This window comes from Passer domesticus, chromosome 5, assembly GCF_036417665.1.
Source record: "Passer domesticus isolate bPasDom1 chromosome 5, bPasDom1.hap1, whole genome shotgun sequence".
Lineage (NCBI taxonomy): Eukaryota > Metazoa > Chordata > Aves > Passeriformes > Passeridae > Passer > Passer domesticus.
In genome coordinates, this window is record NC_087478.1 from 25,178,623 (window position 1) to 25,196,122 (window position 17,500).

At 40.2% G+C, this 17,500-nt stretch overlaps 2 long non-coding RNA genes across 4 annotated transcripts in view; one reads left to right on the forward strand and one right to left on the reverse strand.

Moving 5' to 3' along the window:
* Nucleotides 1-6,513: 6,513 nt before the first annotated feature.
* LOC135301292 (uncharacterized) lies at nt 6,514-11,025 on the forward strand. Of its 2 annotated transcripts, none has more exons than XR_010363032.1 (3): nt 6,514-7,711; nt 8,645-8,877; nt 10,589-11,025. It is a non-coding gene; the product is annotated as an uncharacterized LOC135301292 (long non-coding RNA). The 2 variants fall into 2 exon arrangements; XR_010363033.1 differs by lacking the exon at nt 6,514-7,711 and adding an exon at nt 7,732-8,012.
* A 2,817-nt stretch (nt 11,026-13,842) lies between these two features.
* Nucleotides 13,843-17,500, reverse strand: part of LOC135301880 (uncharacterized) — a 36,880-nt gene continuing 33,222 nt past the window's right edge. The window contains exons 6-7 of one of the 2 annotated variants that reach the window (XR_010363614.1): nt 14,787-15,810; nt 13,843-14,385 (exon numbers count right to left, since the gene is read on the reverse strand). This is a non-coding gene — a long non-coding RNA (uncharacterized LOC135301880). Of the gene's footprint in view, nt 15,811-17,500 lie in introns of both variants that reach the window. The other variant, XR_010363612.1, reaches the window with a different exon arrangement.

The window sequence follows — 17,500 nt, forward strand, 5'->3', positions numbered from 1 at the left end:
CTGCTGCCCTGCAGATAATTATAAGGCTCTTTGGATGGAGTCAGACAACCCAAGATATGTCTCCATCCATGGCATAGGGTTTGGGAGTTTTGCTAATTGTTTTTGGTTACATAGGACATAAAAACAAATAGCTCTGTCAATGTTGAAAGAATGTTTCTCCTTAGGTATTGTTACACAGATACATTATTATTGGAAAACAGGTGTAGCAAAAATTTCAGCCATTGATTTGGAGCAAGAAAGGCACCAAGGCATTGATCAGTGTTACCTGCTGCACCAGCTCTGCCCTCAGCTGGTGTCTGTTGGCTTTGTGAAGTCAAAATCAAACTGTTACTGTTGGATTATAATAGAGACTAGAAAGCTGGATCAGTAGAGGCCCTCAGTATTACAGAGCTCACCTTTACATTCTCAGGCCTTGAAGGAGTTTGACTTCCTCACACAATCATAGGCACACACCTTAGATATTTGTGAGGGGTTGATCATCCTGCAAGCAGCAGTTGAAATCTTTAGGATACTGAGGAGGAAGATATTCCCTAGAGGTGCCTGCAGCATCCAGCTCCTTACTAGCTCCAGCTAGTGACACAGAAATTTAAAATTTCACTCCTTGCCAGCATGGAATTATTTTCTCTATGGAGTAATTATATAGTCACTTCAAGGTGTAGTGAAACATTTTGGGCTCTTACCTCAGAAACCACTCTGCACAGAGCTAAGGACGTGGCAGTGCTGATGCTGATGGACAAAAGCAGCCAGCTCTGCTTATTACAGACAGTTCTGTAGTTAATAACTGCTAAAACAAATCCCAGTGAACCTGGCTTTACTATCCCAAATGCAAAGCCAGAATACTCTAAGATAGTCTGTGTCAAGAGTATAAAACAGGCAACTTGGCTTCCTATGCAAATCAAAGAGAACAGATTCAGATTGGCAATAGCCAGAAGAGAAGTAGAAACTTTTTGCAAAAAAAAATGTTTGCTCTATAAATTCTTTATAAGGTCCCTAGATACTGTGGTACTGAATACATTATAAATGCATAAGAGATCCATTAAGAGAGATGGGGAAGGGAGGGGGGAGAAACTGACAAATTAGATTTTTATAGCTGAAAGCCCTGAAGATTTCTTCTGCCTTGCAAAAGAGTAGACAGATTTTTATCCTTAGACAAAGCTTACTTCTTTTCTTAGGAAGAAAGGAAGGGGCCAAAGAAAAGGAAGTTGAGAATCAAGAAAACAAAAAGCCAAGAGAAAAAGTAGTATTATCAGATGGGTCTTGTTCAGTGCTGTGGCCAGCAGAACGGGAATCATGGACCTAGAAAGGCTTCAGGACTGATCAGTTTAGTTTCTTTTGGAGGCAACCTGTGTACCTCACACCTGAAGTATTACATGGCCCATCCTAATAAACTGACAAGATGGACAGGCAAATTTCCATTCTGGGCTCATGTCCTGGCACCATTTAACATTCTGAAGATGGCTTCTAAAAATTATTATCTGTGGAATACAGTGCCTGAAAGAGGTACGGCTGCACAGCTACAGCTGGCTGAGCAGTGGGGCTTTTACAGTACAAGGCAATGTAGTGGATGTTACCTGATCTTGGGCACATTCCCCCAGTGATGTTTGTGCATGAAATGTCTGCTGCAGCACTTAAGGAGGCTCCATCTTCTGCCATGGCTTGTGAGGAAGGTAGCTCAAACCACTTTAGCCAGGTTTATGCCTCTGTTTCAATTTACTCTCAGGTAAATCTCCAGATGTTTCTCTGGATGAGGAAACGTGGTACTTTCCAGCCTGAATTAGAACCAGGTTTCTAATAAGAAAAATTGCTCACTAAACTAAATTGTTTAAAGACTGAGCATGTTGTGGTAAGAGATTTGATGAATGGAGACAGAATACAGTGCTGGCATACATGGACAAGGCATGTGCACTGGAGAAGGACAGAAGGCAGGGCTGGGAAGAGAGCCCTATAAAGGAACAGCATCCTCCTTGTCTTGCATCCAGACACACCACAAGACTGCTCTAATTAGGCAGTTTAAGTATTTTGTTATTGCTGCTTGTTTGGCATAGGTGTGTAAAAAGAGATAAAGCTGTATAATACTAAGATGAGTACCAGGAAGGATTCAGATGGTGGACGTGCAGCCTACCTCAGCTACAAATATGAAAGGACACAGTGGGCCGGGGCCACTCAGGAGCTTGCCCTTATCTGAACAAGCCAGAACAGGTTGGTACCACCCACAGACAAGAAGAAAGTTTTTGGACCAGCCTGCTCTTGGATGTACAAAAATGTGTACATAAAGATCAGGATTAGCTGTTGGAGACTTGTAATAGATGTAGAGAGTCTTTCAGGCATCTTCACTTTGGAGCAAGCAATTCAGGGATGCTAGACTTAAGTTTGGTAAGTGTGGGGCTCCTGAACATCTGCTCCAAAATGCCACTTGGATATTACAAAACTGTGTTATTTAGAGACAATTTCTGTGAAGGGGGCAAAAAATACCAGAACCCAAACCATCAGAAACACTAGTACTTTTCTGCAATTCATTGCTGTGTGTCAGGTGCCCTGTGGCTCTTTTGAGGAAACAAAAGAAATTTATGGCAGCTGGGATGTTGCTACTTACAATTGCACAATGAACTGTTGCCAGAGAAAAGTAAACAGCTCTCACTTATGCACACCCTGGAGAGAAGTTTTGTTGGTCATTGTATGATGCTGGATGTCAAGTTGCAGCTGGAGTGTTGTTCCTATTGTTCATTTTCCAACTTTTTTACCCAGCTGTTCACTAAATAACCTTAATAGAATTAAATTACGAATCCTGCCAGAGGATGGTGCAGATGCTTGTATTGATTTGAGAGATCTGGGACAGATTCATGGGAACTGTACCCTGGGCTCTGAGACACAAAGCTGGTAACCTAAGATCAGGACTGTTTGAACCATTCTTAAAGCTCATCCTGTTTTGGTTGCTCTGAGAAACATGGTGCTGGGCTGGATGGGGCTCTGACCAGTTCCAGTGCAGCTGCTCTCAGTTTACATTGTCCTTCCCCCTAGAAAGCCTGCTGCCCTCCTGTCTCCACAGTGAGCAAAGGATGAAACAGCCCCCAAGACCAGCACACTGCTTGGTGCTTGCCAAATGGTCTCTACCACGTGTCACCTCACAACTGAGATGCACTAGCAGGTATCTGTTTGGGGATCCCAGGATCTTTAAGATCCATCAGTAAAATGTTTTCATCTCTAGGCCCATATGAGGTTGTAGGGCAGTCACTTTGTGACCCTAAATACCCAAAATGTGTCTGTGTGCTGGTTTAATCTCTAATGTTAAAACTGAAGTAAATACCCAAAAGCAGCACTTTGAGGAGAGAACTCATTCCCTTCTGTCTCTTGTTTTTTAGTTAGTTACTGCTCTTTGTATTTCCAGTGAACCTAGGATGGTTTTAGTTGAGTTAGTTAGAGTTTTTATGTCTTCAGAATTTATGAGCCACTCAACTTTAGACCACAAAAAGAAAATAAGTCAAAACCAGTCAGAGAGATGTCAGTTGACAGCTCATTCCAGTTCATCCATCTTTCAATTCTCATTTATTTATGTGGTAATATTTCCCACAGCAGAAATCCCCAGTCTGAATGCATGGCTTAGATACAGCTCTTATTCAAGTTATCACAGATTTACCCCAAACCCTACTCAGACAAAACCATAATGAGAATGGCACCAGCAGAGTAACCACTGAGCTTGCAGGCGGCTGTGTGAAGCATCCCAGTGCTGTCATGCAAGAATTCTGTATCTGTAAAGCTCTGGACACCCACGTCAATGCTTCTGCCTGCAGGTTGTACTGTCTAAGAAACACTGGATTATTTATTGACAAGTCAAAAGGAGACATAACATACTTCAAAATCCCCTGATTTTGTGGGATATGTAGTAGGACCCAGCTAGCACTTTTCCACCAAATGTTATTTTGACACCAAAGAAATTCAACTCCACTTTCAGCCCTCCATTTGGGTTTCCATAGTGTACAGCAACATCCTCTTCCTGGACCTGAGCTGTGTACAGCCTCACATGCATTGCACACAAGGCTGCACCTTCAGGGCTAGAGAAGAGCTGCCCTGTGGAGAAGCACTGCTGGCCATTTCCTCCCCTCCAGGAGAAGGGGGGACCTGTCCCAGAGCCCCCAGCTGCTATCAGCACATGATTTGATGGTGCAGTGCTGCCCACACCAAGCATTTCAGGAAGGCAAGGTGTGCAAGGGTCCCCGAGGACATCAGCAAGGCAGGACAAAGTTGATGAACCCTGAATAGAGTGGCTTTTGGTGGGCACCTCGCCTCCAGAGTCAGCTGGACACAATCTGCTTATAAAGCTCAAGGTTGTAGATATGATTAGATAAGACCTCCAAACACAAGCTCTGTACAAGAGCTGCTAAGAGGGGCAAGAGACTTTGCTATTTAACTCAGTAATAGGTTCCAGTACTCATGGAGGGCATTGGAAACTGGCCTTGATTGCCAACACTCCAGCTAAATTCAACAGTATTTTAAGATTCTTGGGATAAGGTTTCCCCACTCGGGAGAGTGTGATGCTCCTGAGTAGAGCACGTCACCTTCCTGGGTGGGGCAGCCGTGAGGACTGGGGAAGGTGCTCCACCAGCCTACTGTGACAGCAGGAGGGAGGTGCTGCTCTCACTGAGCAGCCTCAGGAAGTGAACTGTGACCACCCACACCTCCGGGGATAAGCTGTAAATACCAAGTTTGGGGTAGAAAAGAAAGTTCCTGTCTCCTTGCCAAACAGTTGTTGCTTTAGTAGGGCAAGGGGGTGTAAAATTCCAGAAGCAGCTTGTACTTGTGTACAACAAAATCCCATCCTGTACAGCCTCGTGGTGCTCACAGGGAAACTAGCAGTGAGTATTTACTTACCAGCCTTCATCTCAGGAAACCATGCATGAATGCAAGCACGGGAAGCTGCATTTTAAATGTCAAAATATGCTTTAAAAGCTTCATATCAGCTATACTTTTCCAAACCAGAAAAATACCAACAAGAATAATACAATGCAAGAAGAAATTAAATTACATTTTTCTCTTTTCCCTTCATAAACCACACTCTTCTGAAGTCCAGCACTAAGATACTAAAATGTTTTTCACCAGTGGCATTTTGCACATCAGGAAGAGCTCATAATTTTATTTTGAATTAGCATTTGTATATTCAGTTAGTCACGTCTATTTCCTCTCATGATTAAGCATGCTGTATAATTGATATTCTTCTTCCCTGTAGTATGACACAGCACGTGACTCAAAACTTGCCTTCACAAAGATACTCATGAATGCTAAAGCACAACACATGCAGAAAAACATACTATGTTTCCATATTCTCAGGCTGGAGGAAAAGTGCTGTAGTGCTCCCTGACTTAGCTTTCTTCAGAGGACTGGGTGGTGCCTTTGATCTGAGAGAAAATATTTGCCAGGAAACACCAAGAAAGTTCTCTCCACTTGTAATTTTGTGAGTTTGAAGAATGTTGAGAGAAAAGAGCTGATCAGACTGAGCACATATCAATTTATCGTAAGAAGGACAGTAACTCCAAAGACTGTTTCAGGCTTCTTTTTCATGGTTTTTGTTGGGGGTGATTTTTAAGTATTGAATTTGCTTTGGGAAATGAGCCAAACTTATACTTAGAGAGTTACTCCAAAAGAGCACAACCATCCCCGTGGGGGTTTTGCCCTGTACAGAATATGGAAAACAAGAACAGAGCTCTCTACTTCATCAAGCATTTAGAGAGGTATCACCTGCCCAGCCCCTTCTCCCTGTATTTAAAACTTCTTCTACCCTAACCCAGACTTTTCAAACTTTTGCTAATTGAAAAGTAAGCCGCTGGCAAGTATAAAATTTTAATATTAACCCACCTGAGACATCCAATGAAGAAGAAAAGTTTTTAAAGAAATTGAATCTGAGGAAAGGATAATTGCTGAAGCAACCCCTGGGGGAAGTGAAAACATTTGCAAACCAGGACCCAGGTGCTGACCACAGGCTTAGAAGCAGCTCTGCAGTGCTGGGGCAGTGAGCAATGCATTCTTCACTGGCCTATGCCTACCAGCCCTCAATGTCAGCTGTATGTGTTTCTCCACTTCTTAGCAATCCTTAATTTCTTATTCAGATCAATTTCTCTAATTCTAAAATGATTCATGATACCAGGCAATGTCATTATATTACAAGACAGCTTAATTTACAAGTTAATTTCATGCCAAGAGCAAGGCAGTAGAATCCCTAATTCTAAATAAGATCTATTTTATGCCAAATATCCTTGCCAAAGCACTCTAATGAGCTGGCACCAAATGGCTTCACAGGAACATCCTACTGTCAGCAGTGTTTTGTGTTTTCCAGGCATTACTGGCACTGTATGCCAACTCTTCTTTTTCCTGCATGTGATTGTCAGTTTGTTCTACCCTTCTCCAAGTAGTAAGCATGTGAATTGTCTCTCTCAGCCACTACACACACTAAAAAAGCAGGTCACTTCAGCTTTGTCATGTCTGGAAATATTTAACACTACTATTAAATATTTATATATTGAAGCAGTTCTGTGACTGATAGAGAAAGTGGTCAGTGCTGGAGTCTGAATCACAAATGCCAACATAACACCTCTCATTCCTACACAGACAAGAGAAAAACGGTGGGATTCAGTTGCTCCAGGTGCTTACATGAAATATCCTGAAAACTGCTCAGCCCAAATGCTTTTTGCCTGTGAAGAAGCTGAAGATGGCCACTCACTGGCCTGGTAGGAATGAGAATAGAATACTTTAAGGCCTCTCCTGACAAGTATTTTCCTCTAAGGAGTAACCAAACAATTAAACCAAAACACTTCTTTATCTCTATTTATTTAGTCATAGTGAGACAAGTTCTAAGCTAGGTTCTTACAAAACTGCCATTAGAAGACTTTCCCTAAGTAACAGAATAAACTCCAGAAAGAATCCCAATGTCTCTCCCCATTGCCCAGCAAATACAACACATCCCTGCAGCAGCAAAGTGTACTGCCTCCGTGTTTTAACATTACAGGTAGAGTATTGTTACTCATGAGTAGTTGCACACATTAACTGATATGTTTTGTACTGTATTGCTATCCACAGGCATTGACAGCTGAGTATAACTAAACATTTAAAAGAGAGAAAAAAGGACAAAATGAGGGAGAAACAATTTCTTAGTATGCAGGCTGGGTGTGTTTCCTTACACCTGTCCCAACTGAAGAGCCTCCTAATGGGACAGATCGTGTTTCTAGAGATATAATAAAAAGCCAGCAAACCTGGGGAAGCAGCACATCAATACCTGGCTCCTGAGCTCTGCAAAAGCCAGTCACTCACACCACCCAGAAACCTGCTACTTGTGCTCATCAGCCAGCACTTGGCCCTGAGCAGGTTACTTGCTGCCTGGGGGTGGGACTGGCCTCTGCTGATGTAAAGAAAATTCAGGTGGTGCAGGCAGGACATGATATGATTTCAAAAGAGTGGAAGCATTAAAGAACATTGTTTACTCCTCCTTGCTGTTCCATTGTGTCTGTGTTTTAGTGGAGTCCCTTACTCCAAAGGGTTGCTTAGTGCAGTGATATGTTTGTGAGCATTAATGCCCTGTGCTGTAAAGCACCTGCTTCTTCCCTCAGCTTCATTAATTGCTATAATGGACAACTTTCCCTCTAAAGACCCACCTTATCCTCCACTTCCCTGATCAACAAAGCCTTGTCCTGAGTGGCTGATGACTTAATGTCTAATTAGCTGCAAGGTAAGGATGAAGTATGAATTTAGATAACCAGAAGGCAAGTTGTAAGGTGGGGACTTCTATTTAACAGACTTTAGTGCTAAGGTTATATACTTGAAGGTATAAAGGTAGAATTGTGACCAGCTAGAAAGTTGCTGTCTCCATAAGAACTTTATGCTGTCTCTGATCAAGGCTTTCAGATCCCTGCTATGATGAAAAGGGATTATTTTTAATAATTAATAATTTTAAATAAATTCCAGTGAAGCTGCAGCAGTGCTGTCTTCATGCTTTCTGTAATTCTGAATGGCCAGCCTATGAACAGCTGGTGAGAATTTAAGATTTATTTTGTGAATCTACTACAAAATGTTGCTAGTCTGCCTTTAACAAAATATAAGAAAAATGAAGGAAGATGTCTGTTTTCTTGCAGATTGGGAGATAATTTATATTACTGTGACTTATTAAGCTTGTGGCTTTTATGGGGTTTTTTTATTCTTTAATGTCGTATGCACATTGCTATTAAATGTCATTAATATTGCTATGAAACATAATGAATATTGTAAAATATGGGGTCTGAAGAATTCATGAAATGCAGCATACAATTTCATGAAAACTGGGCATGTGTTGTCTTGGAGTATGTCCAACTTAGAACATATTTCAGTGAGATTTTAATTATTTTCATTATACACTGGCATCTATATTTTATGAAAACTTCAGGGAGTCTTTAAAATACTTTAGATATTTCATGAAAATTGCTGAATATGAGAAGACAACTTCTTTGGCTGAAAGTTATGTTTTTATAGAACTTTTTTCAATTATACGGATGAAAAATCCTTTTTCATTTTAGAAAATGAAGCAGTGATGCTCACTCATCTTGTTTTTCTAAGCCTATTTGTTTATGGTGAGATTTTCTTCAGTTGTAAGATGTCTAAGCCCTCTTTTTCTTTCCTACCTTGCAAGATCCTGAAAACAACCTTGAAAACATTTGCTGTCAACAGCTTGGAATCATGGAGTGGCTTGGGTTGAAGGGGACCTTAAAGATCATCTAGTTCCAGTTCCTCTGCTGTGAACAGCGGTGCCTCTCACCAGACCAGGTTGTCAGTGATCCATCCAGCATGGCCTTGAACACTGCCAGGAATGGGGCATCCACTACTACTCCGGGTGACCTGTTCCAGTGCCTCAGCACTCTCACAGTAAAGAATTTCTTTCATATATTTCTAATCTCAATTTCCCCTCTTTCAGTGGGATCCCATTATTCCCTGTCCTATTACTTCAGCTCCTGATAAGAGTCCTTCTCTAGCTTCCCTGTAGGTCCCCTTCAGGTATTGGAAGGTGCTGTGAGGTGTCCATGCAACCTTCTCCAGGCTGAACAGCCCCAGCTTCCTTAGCCTGTCCCCATAGAAGAGTTGTCCCAGTCTCCTTATCTACTTCGTGGCCCACCACTGGACTTTAGCTACTTACTATGTGGTGTTCAATCTCTTCCTCCTTAGATTCCTCTTGCCTTGTTCAAAATTGCAAAGGAGAAAATTGTGCTTGAAAATTGGCTCATGTTGCATTACTGTGAAAAGCAGGCAGACTAACATCAACTTCTTATTTGGATGACTAAAAGATACAGTGTTCCACACCCTTAGTTAAGAGAAGTTTGTATCTTCCCTAGACAGGAAAGAAAATTTACTTCCCCACTTTGTTTTCCACAAGCAAACCACCATATGGTCAGGAGTCCTCTGTGTGCTCCTGTGGCATATGGCCAGTGGGGGCAGGTGGATGAATTTTTGTTGTGGGCCATTGATCAAGAAAAGCTGACCATCAGCAGAAATAGCTCCCATCCCTGCAGCAGGAAAGGGAAGAAGAGCTTTCAGAGGATGTTGGCAGGGGAGTACTTGGGAAGGCCATGGAAGAAATTTCATGCTTTGAATGTCTGCAGGAAATAAGCTAACAATTGTTGGTGGTTTCCACTTGCAGACTGTATCTAGTGTTAGAAAGCACAGATGTACTTGTTCAAGACAAATGGAAACTCAGTGAGACACAGGCAGATTGATTCCCTCACAGAATGCTGCTGGCATGAAAGGATATATCTTGATGTAGCAGAGCAGATGAGAAGGGAATGCTGCCTGGCAGTGTTACAGGTGTACCTTCAGTATATCCTGCAGATAGGTACAAAGCTCATTCACCAGTTACAATAACCTCTGTAGGATTCCCTTGTAGAATTGCCTTGTTAGGCAATTAAATGCTCTATCACTGTGGCATAATTCTGAGTCATCTGTCATAGGTGTCATCTCAACAACCTAATGAAAAAAGTGAATCAAACTCCTTTAAAAGTCTCTTTGTTTCTAGGTTGATCCATAAAATTGCTTTCACTTGCTAAATCTAGCAAGTGACATAATAAAAACACTCTTGGGGCAGGTAGGTTGGGTGATGATGCAGTCTGATCTTGGTCCTCTCTCTCATCAGCCCTGTGCACAAGAAGCTCTGAGGGTCTGGCTTTGTCAGCAGCTGAGAGAGGCTCACTGTGGGCTGTTCTCTGATGAAATACCACCTAGTTTGTCAAAACAACAATAAAATGCTGGACATCTGGAGTTTGCCCAGCTTCCTATGGCAACGACACTTGAAATTGTTTTATTGAGTTAGAGATGTTAGGTTCCTACAGGAAGTAGAATGCAGAGGGGATGGAGGGGAACTTTGGGTGCTGGTTACATCCTGAATATCCTGTTGCCGTAGTGTAAAACATGGCCAGTGTCATCAAATCATCAGAGGGTCCAGCTAGGAGATTCAAATCTGCAGGTAACTGATTTCTTTTTGATTTTGCTACTCATGAAGCCTGCTGCTTGTTCTTTGGAGATTCTTCAATTTTGTTTTACCTCTCTGGTTAATAAAATGGGCTAACCCAGATGCCTTTTGGTTCAGGTACCCCTTCATGGGATACTTCACAAGTCTGTTTGGAACCTTCTCTTCTTCCCCAAAGTCACAGAAGTCTGACCCTTGCTGGCTGACCCAATGCTGGAGTACCACTGTTGTATTCTGCTGCTGCTGAAGCCCATGATGTGCAGGTAAAAGTGCCCACAGTTTTCTCCACAGCTGGATAAGGCCTGAAGGCAAAAGGACTACTTGATCCTGTTGTGAAGCACAACAGAAGGGCTGCCATGCATTAAGGCTTATCTTTGCTGTACTACATCAAGAAGCAGTGAATTGAAAGTAACTTCAAAACAAACCAAGGAACAAACACTGTCTTGGCAGTCAGCACACTCCATTTGGTTTGCATTTTTAGTTCACTGTGGCTTCTTTTATGAGCAGTAGCTGAACTTAATGTGAAATAAATACCCTTGTGAAGACATCTTTTCCTTTGGATTTGTCATCTCATCCAAAATGTTGCAGTGTCACAGGAAAATAGATATTTTTAAACATTCATTCTATATACCACTTTCTTGAATTGTTTTGTAAAGTAATCTTCAAGGGACATTTGTGTGGTTGTTAATGGTATCTAGTGGAAAGACTTCACCAAAGCAAAGCAGGTACCCTCAGATTTTACAGAGTGGGTAATGCAGTATCAAAGGCCCAGCTCAGGAGAGCCCAGAGCAGCCCCCAGAACTCAGCAGCAGCCCCCTGCCCTCTGCCCCCCACCCAGCTGGCTGCTGCTGTGCTGAGCACCTGCAAAGGAAGCAGGAAGCTGGAGCCTGCCAGCATTATTCTTTACTGACAAAACAAAAAGTAGCTGGCAAAAGTTGAAGGTTGCTTTGTGGTGTCTAATGCCTTCCTCAGCTTGCTCAAGGCAGAGTCTGGGACGTGGAGACCGAGGTGATCAGAGGGTGAGCTAAGGTAAGAGGTCTAGTGTCAGGTCTCACAGAAGGACACCAGGTTCACAGGCTCATGATCTTGGTTCTTCCAAGATCCTGGTACACAGGAAGAGGCAACAGACCTCTATTCCCTACAAATCCAGTTCCTCCTATTTCTCCAGTTTTACACACCTGGTCATTCTCCCAGAGTTGTCCCAACACTTAACCTTTTCCCATAATTTGTCTTTCTCTTCATTGCAACCCCAGGTTTTCTCTTCCCCAGTGTTTGATCCTGTAGACTCTGCCCATGGGAAACATTAACAGGTAGTTTCTTTTTGAATTATCTGACTTGTAACTCATATAAAACAGATATTTCATCGGGTATTTCCTTTAAGTAAAAGGAAGAGAGAGACAGACAGTTTCCTCCAACAGTTCTTTCTAATTTCAGCACTTTGAATTATTTCTGTCCATGAGAAGCATGAACGTTACATAAGCCGGATGGTGTTGCAGTTCAGTGACCACTCTGTGTCATTGTCAAATGGAAACTTCACAAGGCCACATTTTATTGACCCAAGAGACCTCCTCCAATATCTAAAGAGAGAATTAAGCTCTACATGCAAGTCCCTCAGAACTGCACAAGGTGTTTTGCTCTGGCTAGGATAAGTGTTGAGTAACTAAGAATATTTGGGATATAAATAAATTAATGATTTTCAGTTCCCATTTTCACAAAAGATGGGACCTTCACTCACTAGCACTAAAAAGTCCTGTTTTATGAAATGGAAAATGAATCTGAGAACTGCTGCCTGTATTCACAAGTGCCATTCCACCTAAGTACAGGACATGCTAGATTTCAAGCTCGTCTTGAGTACATGTATGTGATATAGACTTCCAAAAAAACCACTCTTTGCATTTGAAGGGCATGCCAGCTTCATTCTAGCAGTCAGCACTGTAATGTGATCTGCAGATGAAGTTGAAAACTTATTCATGAATACACAGATTACCTATTATGGTGACTTAACCTCTTGGAAGGTTAAGATGCTCTGCTTCAGGTGTGCCTCTGCAACAGCTGCTAAAATGTCAAAGATTTACAGATATTACCCATGAAATGCAATCCTTCAGTTGCTGGAACAGACACAGCTGAGGCCACAATAAAGGAAGAAGCAACGTAAAAAACAGGAGCGTGACAAGTCTCTGCATTACAGCAACAAACTGGATTATACTGACCAAAAAAAGATTAATGCATTTTAAAGATGTTTTCTCGTGCCTGCAGAATCTCTGAAAACTAGGTCACGTGTTTTGGTGGCTAAAGTTAAGAATTCAAATACCATCAGTTGAAATAAATTAGACATGAAATTTTACCTTCTTATTCTAAACAAACCTAGCACGGACCTACTGTGTTAAGATACCCTTCTCTGGCTGCATTTTCAAAACGAGTGCAGGCTGACTTGGGATTCTGTCTAAAATTGTTTCAATGTAGTTTAAAAATTCCCATCTGTATTTCTGGGATCCCGTCTGGGACAGGTGAGGATGAGTACAAGGTTGTGTGTGCACCTTCAGGACATATCCTGGTGGAATGCTTAAGGCAGCCACATTTAACTTCTCATTGTGATATCCAAGACCATTGTGATGCTACAAATTAAAGCCTGAAACTTAATAGTACTGAGATAAAATCCTTTTACTATAAATTTTACTGCTGCTTTAAAAGAAGCTAAATACCTGAAATTATTTGAGGTCTGTTAATTTTTTATGAGTATTCGCAAAAGCATGGAAAAGATAGCTATGCCAAAATTTAATTTAACCTTTGATTCTTTTATTTGTCATTTACTACAGGTTTGCCACATAAAGAAAACTGATTTCTAGTCTGTGAAGAAAGGACAATAGAAGCTTTATAATGTCAGGGATATATTCCATCTGGAGCAGACAGAGATCTCCAGAGCAAGAGCAAGGAGTGTACAGAAGGAGGTCACTGAGTAGCCAAAATAGTTATCTGAGTTATTTACACTGAGAAAATTAAAATAAAATAGTCTGGTGCTACAATAATATTTATTTTTAGCAAACTTTAAATAGCCACTAAGCATGTGATATATTGACAAGAAAAGTGTGATGCAGCCTTTGTAAATCTGTTTTGTTTACATTACTTGTTCTCTGAATGAATAGAGGATCATGATTTTACTGCATTATGAGCATAACTTTGCCTATTAAAAATGAAGTATGTGCATCTAGGTTTGGATAAAAATAAGTGAGTGGGATGATTTTCTTGACTACTGTCATCATAGATGGATATCCATGTCACAGGAACAGTTAAATTCAGTTAAAGATTCTGGAAGTTTTGGTTAAAATCTTCCATTTTCTACCAAAAAGGGAAATTTGCAAACATTCTGCTTTGGCTTATTTTTTTTATTAGCAGCAATTCTAAATACTGTAACAATGCCACAAATGGAAGTGAAGTAAAAAGAGAAAATTATAATTTTTTAATGCTTTGGATATAACGAGTATAATGCTTTTGAGACCAATTTTTCAAGACTGCTCGGCTTCCCCAGATTGTGCGTGAATAAACAGCATTCAGTGCCTCCTGAGGAGGATAGGTCCCACAACATACAGTCTGGGAATAATGTAAAGCACTAGCACCTCCCAGAGGATGCTGACTGCTCCCAGCTCTGTAGCACCCCAGTCTGTTCTCCCAGGCAGTCATCTCATTTTAGGAGTGCAAATGTTGATAGAGATGTGAGTTAGGGCGTGACATGTCTTGCAAATGCTACACAGGAAGATCTCAGCGAAGCCCTCTCACACGGTCACACTGCCTTCAGTCTCAGCCAGGGAAGGATTTTCTGGTGAAACAGAGATCTTCCCACTCCAGGAACAAGGTGTAAGAGCTTCAGAAACCCATTCAGCTCATGTTGAATCAGGAGTATAAAGCAGACACTTCAATTTCTAAATAGAAAATGTTTAAAACCATTTGGTACTGAGAAATTTCAGAAGAACTTTTGACATTCCACCTTACTTGAGTTATAAGTTGTACCATTACTTTTGCAAGAGTATGAATATGTCACAGGCTAAATCCTCAATTTTTTAAGGAATTAGGTTAATTAAATTTCATTTAAAACTGGTGTGTGAGTAAGCATAAAATATTCCCAGCCCAGAACAAAAACTGATACATATTACTGCAGGAAACTTGTTTTATTTTCCTGGTAATGGCTAGACTCAAAAAGTGCAATTATTTAGAGTGCTACAATTCTACAGTATTAAAAAAAAAAATCTTAAAATCTTCACCAGATTATCCATGCCAATAATCCAGAATTTTTTTCTTTTAAAATGCTCTATGATCATCTTACTTGAGCTGACTGCTGGCACTGTACCACACACATGTCAACATATTCTCCCCTTTCATTTTTAACCAGATGGATCTAAATGAAAACAGAGGCATGATGAGATTAATGGAGTATTTATTACCTAACCCTGAACTGCAGGAAGCATATTCCATGGTGAGATAACAAATACTTCCTGTTAGAGAATGATGCTTCTAAGAGTAAATCTAGTAACATTTAATCAAGTGCTCTAAGAGCTTTGAAAGCCAGCAAGCCCCAAATGGTCCAAAAGAGTTCAAAGGAATTTTTTCCTTCTTTAACATCAGAGAAAAAAATTCTTATAATTCAAACAAAACATGGGAACATTCCTATTCCTATAGCCACTGATTTAAATAGAAATGAGACAGGAAATCTGAAATATGAGGCGTTATATGCTGAGAGAATATGAGTTCACAAAAGCTGTCTCAAAGTTGAAGTTAGGTAGAAGAATGAAAATATCTAAAGCTAATTAATTAAATCACATGCTTGAGCTAAATTGAAAAAAAAAATATAAGTTTATAAACAGGCCCAAAAACCATGACATGTGTGGAATTGTAGAATTTCAGTACCTCCACTATGTGTCTTCAGTGCTGAGGCTCAGAATTTAAATTCCTAAACGCTCATTCAGCTGTTGCCTATGTCAGAAATCATTAAACTCCTGTTTCATAGAGAATGTAGGTGTCTGAAGTGGAATTTAAATCAAGCACATGTACTTAAATCCAGCAATGCCAGTCAAAACAAGAGACCCCCACATTTCCACCAGTGCAGGAAATACAGAGGACAGTGAAACAATCCAATCAAAGGATATTAAGCTCAAAGCCTTGCCTTATAAAACACATTCTGTCCTTATAGACCAAAAAATATTTAAGTATTCCATTTTTAAGTGGAACAATTTTGAGTAGAGATTCCAAGCACTCCTTCAATGAGGAAAAATTCCCTTCTTCAGGAGTTTTGTCCTGTGAGTTCAAATCCTCTTCAGGGAAAGGGAGGATCAGAAACACTTCTCCAAGATCTGAAATGAGAGGCCTGAGACATGAATTCAAACACTTGACATTTTGAAAAAGTATGATTTTTTTTTTCCTTGATGCATTTCTAAGAGCATTCTGAAGTACATCAATTTCTTACTTTCAGGGAAAATTACTTTGTTAAGTAAACGTAAAGTTATGAGCATTTATCAGTGCCCAAAATCTACATATAGTCTTGGAAAAACCACTTGATTTTACAAAACAGAGTAAATGAAAGATAAGCGTACTTCCTACAGAAACATTAAACCTGCTTTAAAATAAGAGCTCCAGCCTTCATTTCTTGTAAACTGAGAAATGCAGAATGAAATCTCATGTTAGTGCAGGTTAAGGGGAGGAGGAGCAGAGGACCCCAGAGAGTCAGAGTAAGTCTGCACGTCAAACAGATTGCATTAAGCCTTGGCAAATGCAAAGTAATGTGTGCAGGAGGGAGCAATGTGAGTTCTAAACTAACTTTACATCTTACCAAAAAGAAATCTTGACATTAACAGTGCAGTTCAGTGTGACAGTTATCAATGCAGTCTTAGAAACAAAAGAGATGCTGAGAGAAGAGTGTATTTCAACTTTTTTTATCTCTCACTGAGCTAGTCCCCTATAAGACTAATCTTGACTCACTAAGTGAAAGAGCACAAAGAACATGAACATGCAAAGACAGGCAGGAAAACAATTGGAAAACAAAGTTGGGAAGGACGCCTGTATGAGAAGACAACCAAAGGATTGTAATAATTGGAACCAGAGAAGAATAAAAATACTGTAGAGAGACAAGAAATAATGATACAAAGGAGGAAAGTTTCTGCCCACAAGAAATAATGATACAAACGAGGAAAGTTTCTGCCCACTTGTTCTCAGAAGTACAAGAAATAACATACAGTATTTTTTATAAATATAATCATTAAGGTTTTCCATTCCAATGTAATAAACCCCAAGTGCTTGTCATTGAATTTTCTTTGATTTGCAGCAGTCATGAGGAACCCCAGCTGAATTCAAAATGTCTTTGTGCCTCATGTTGGAGCAGTCCTGTTTCTCTTGCATTATATAATACTATAGAGGATTGCAACAGAAAACTGTTTTAGCCATGGAATCCATAGTGAATCATCTTCATTTCTGTAAAGTAAATACCTATTCTTTCTTTTTCAAGTATGTTTCTTCATGGATAATGAGATCAGCAGACAGCAGCTACAAAACTGCTATTCAAGTTAGAGATTTGTGGGGAAAAAAAAAATTTCTTCTATTAGTGAATATAACAGAAGCAGTTCAAATTATAATGGAACAGGGTTGTTTCATAATAGTATTTATTACAGTAAGATATACATTTAAACAGTATTAGATATAAAAATCTTGACCTCTAATCTGTTTGTAACAGGCCACAAAGCTAAAGTGAGTTCCAAAGGATTCTGTCCTATCCAGGTTGTCTTTAAGACCTGTGATCATGTCACTGGTTAGAATCTCTGCATTTTCCTAGATCAAATTGAGCTTGGTCAATGAGAAAGTTAATTAACAGTAAAAGCAAAGATTAAAAATTATCTTTGGTAGGATATAAAAATATTAAATTGTTTAGAAATAATCTGTTTTGCAACTAACAATGCCATTTTCCATAAATTTATGTTAATCATCATTATATTTTCCTCCTTTAACTATGTATTTATCCACACTTTTATCAGCATCCCTGGTTTTGCTCAG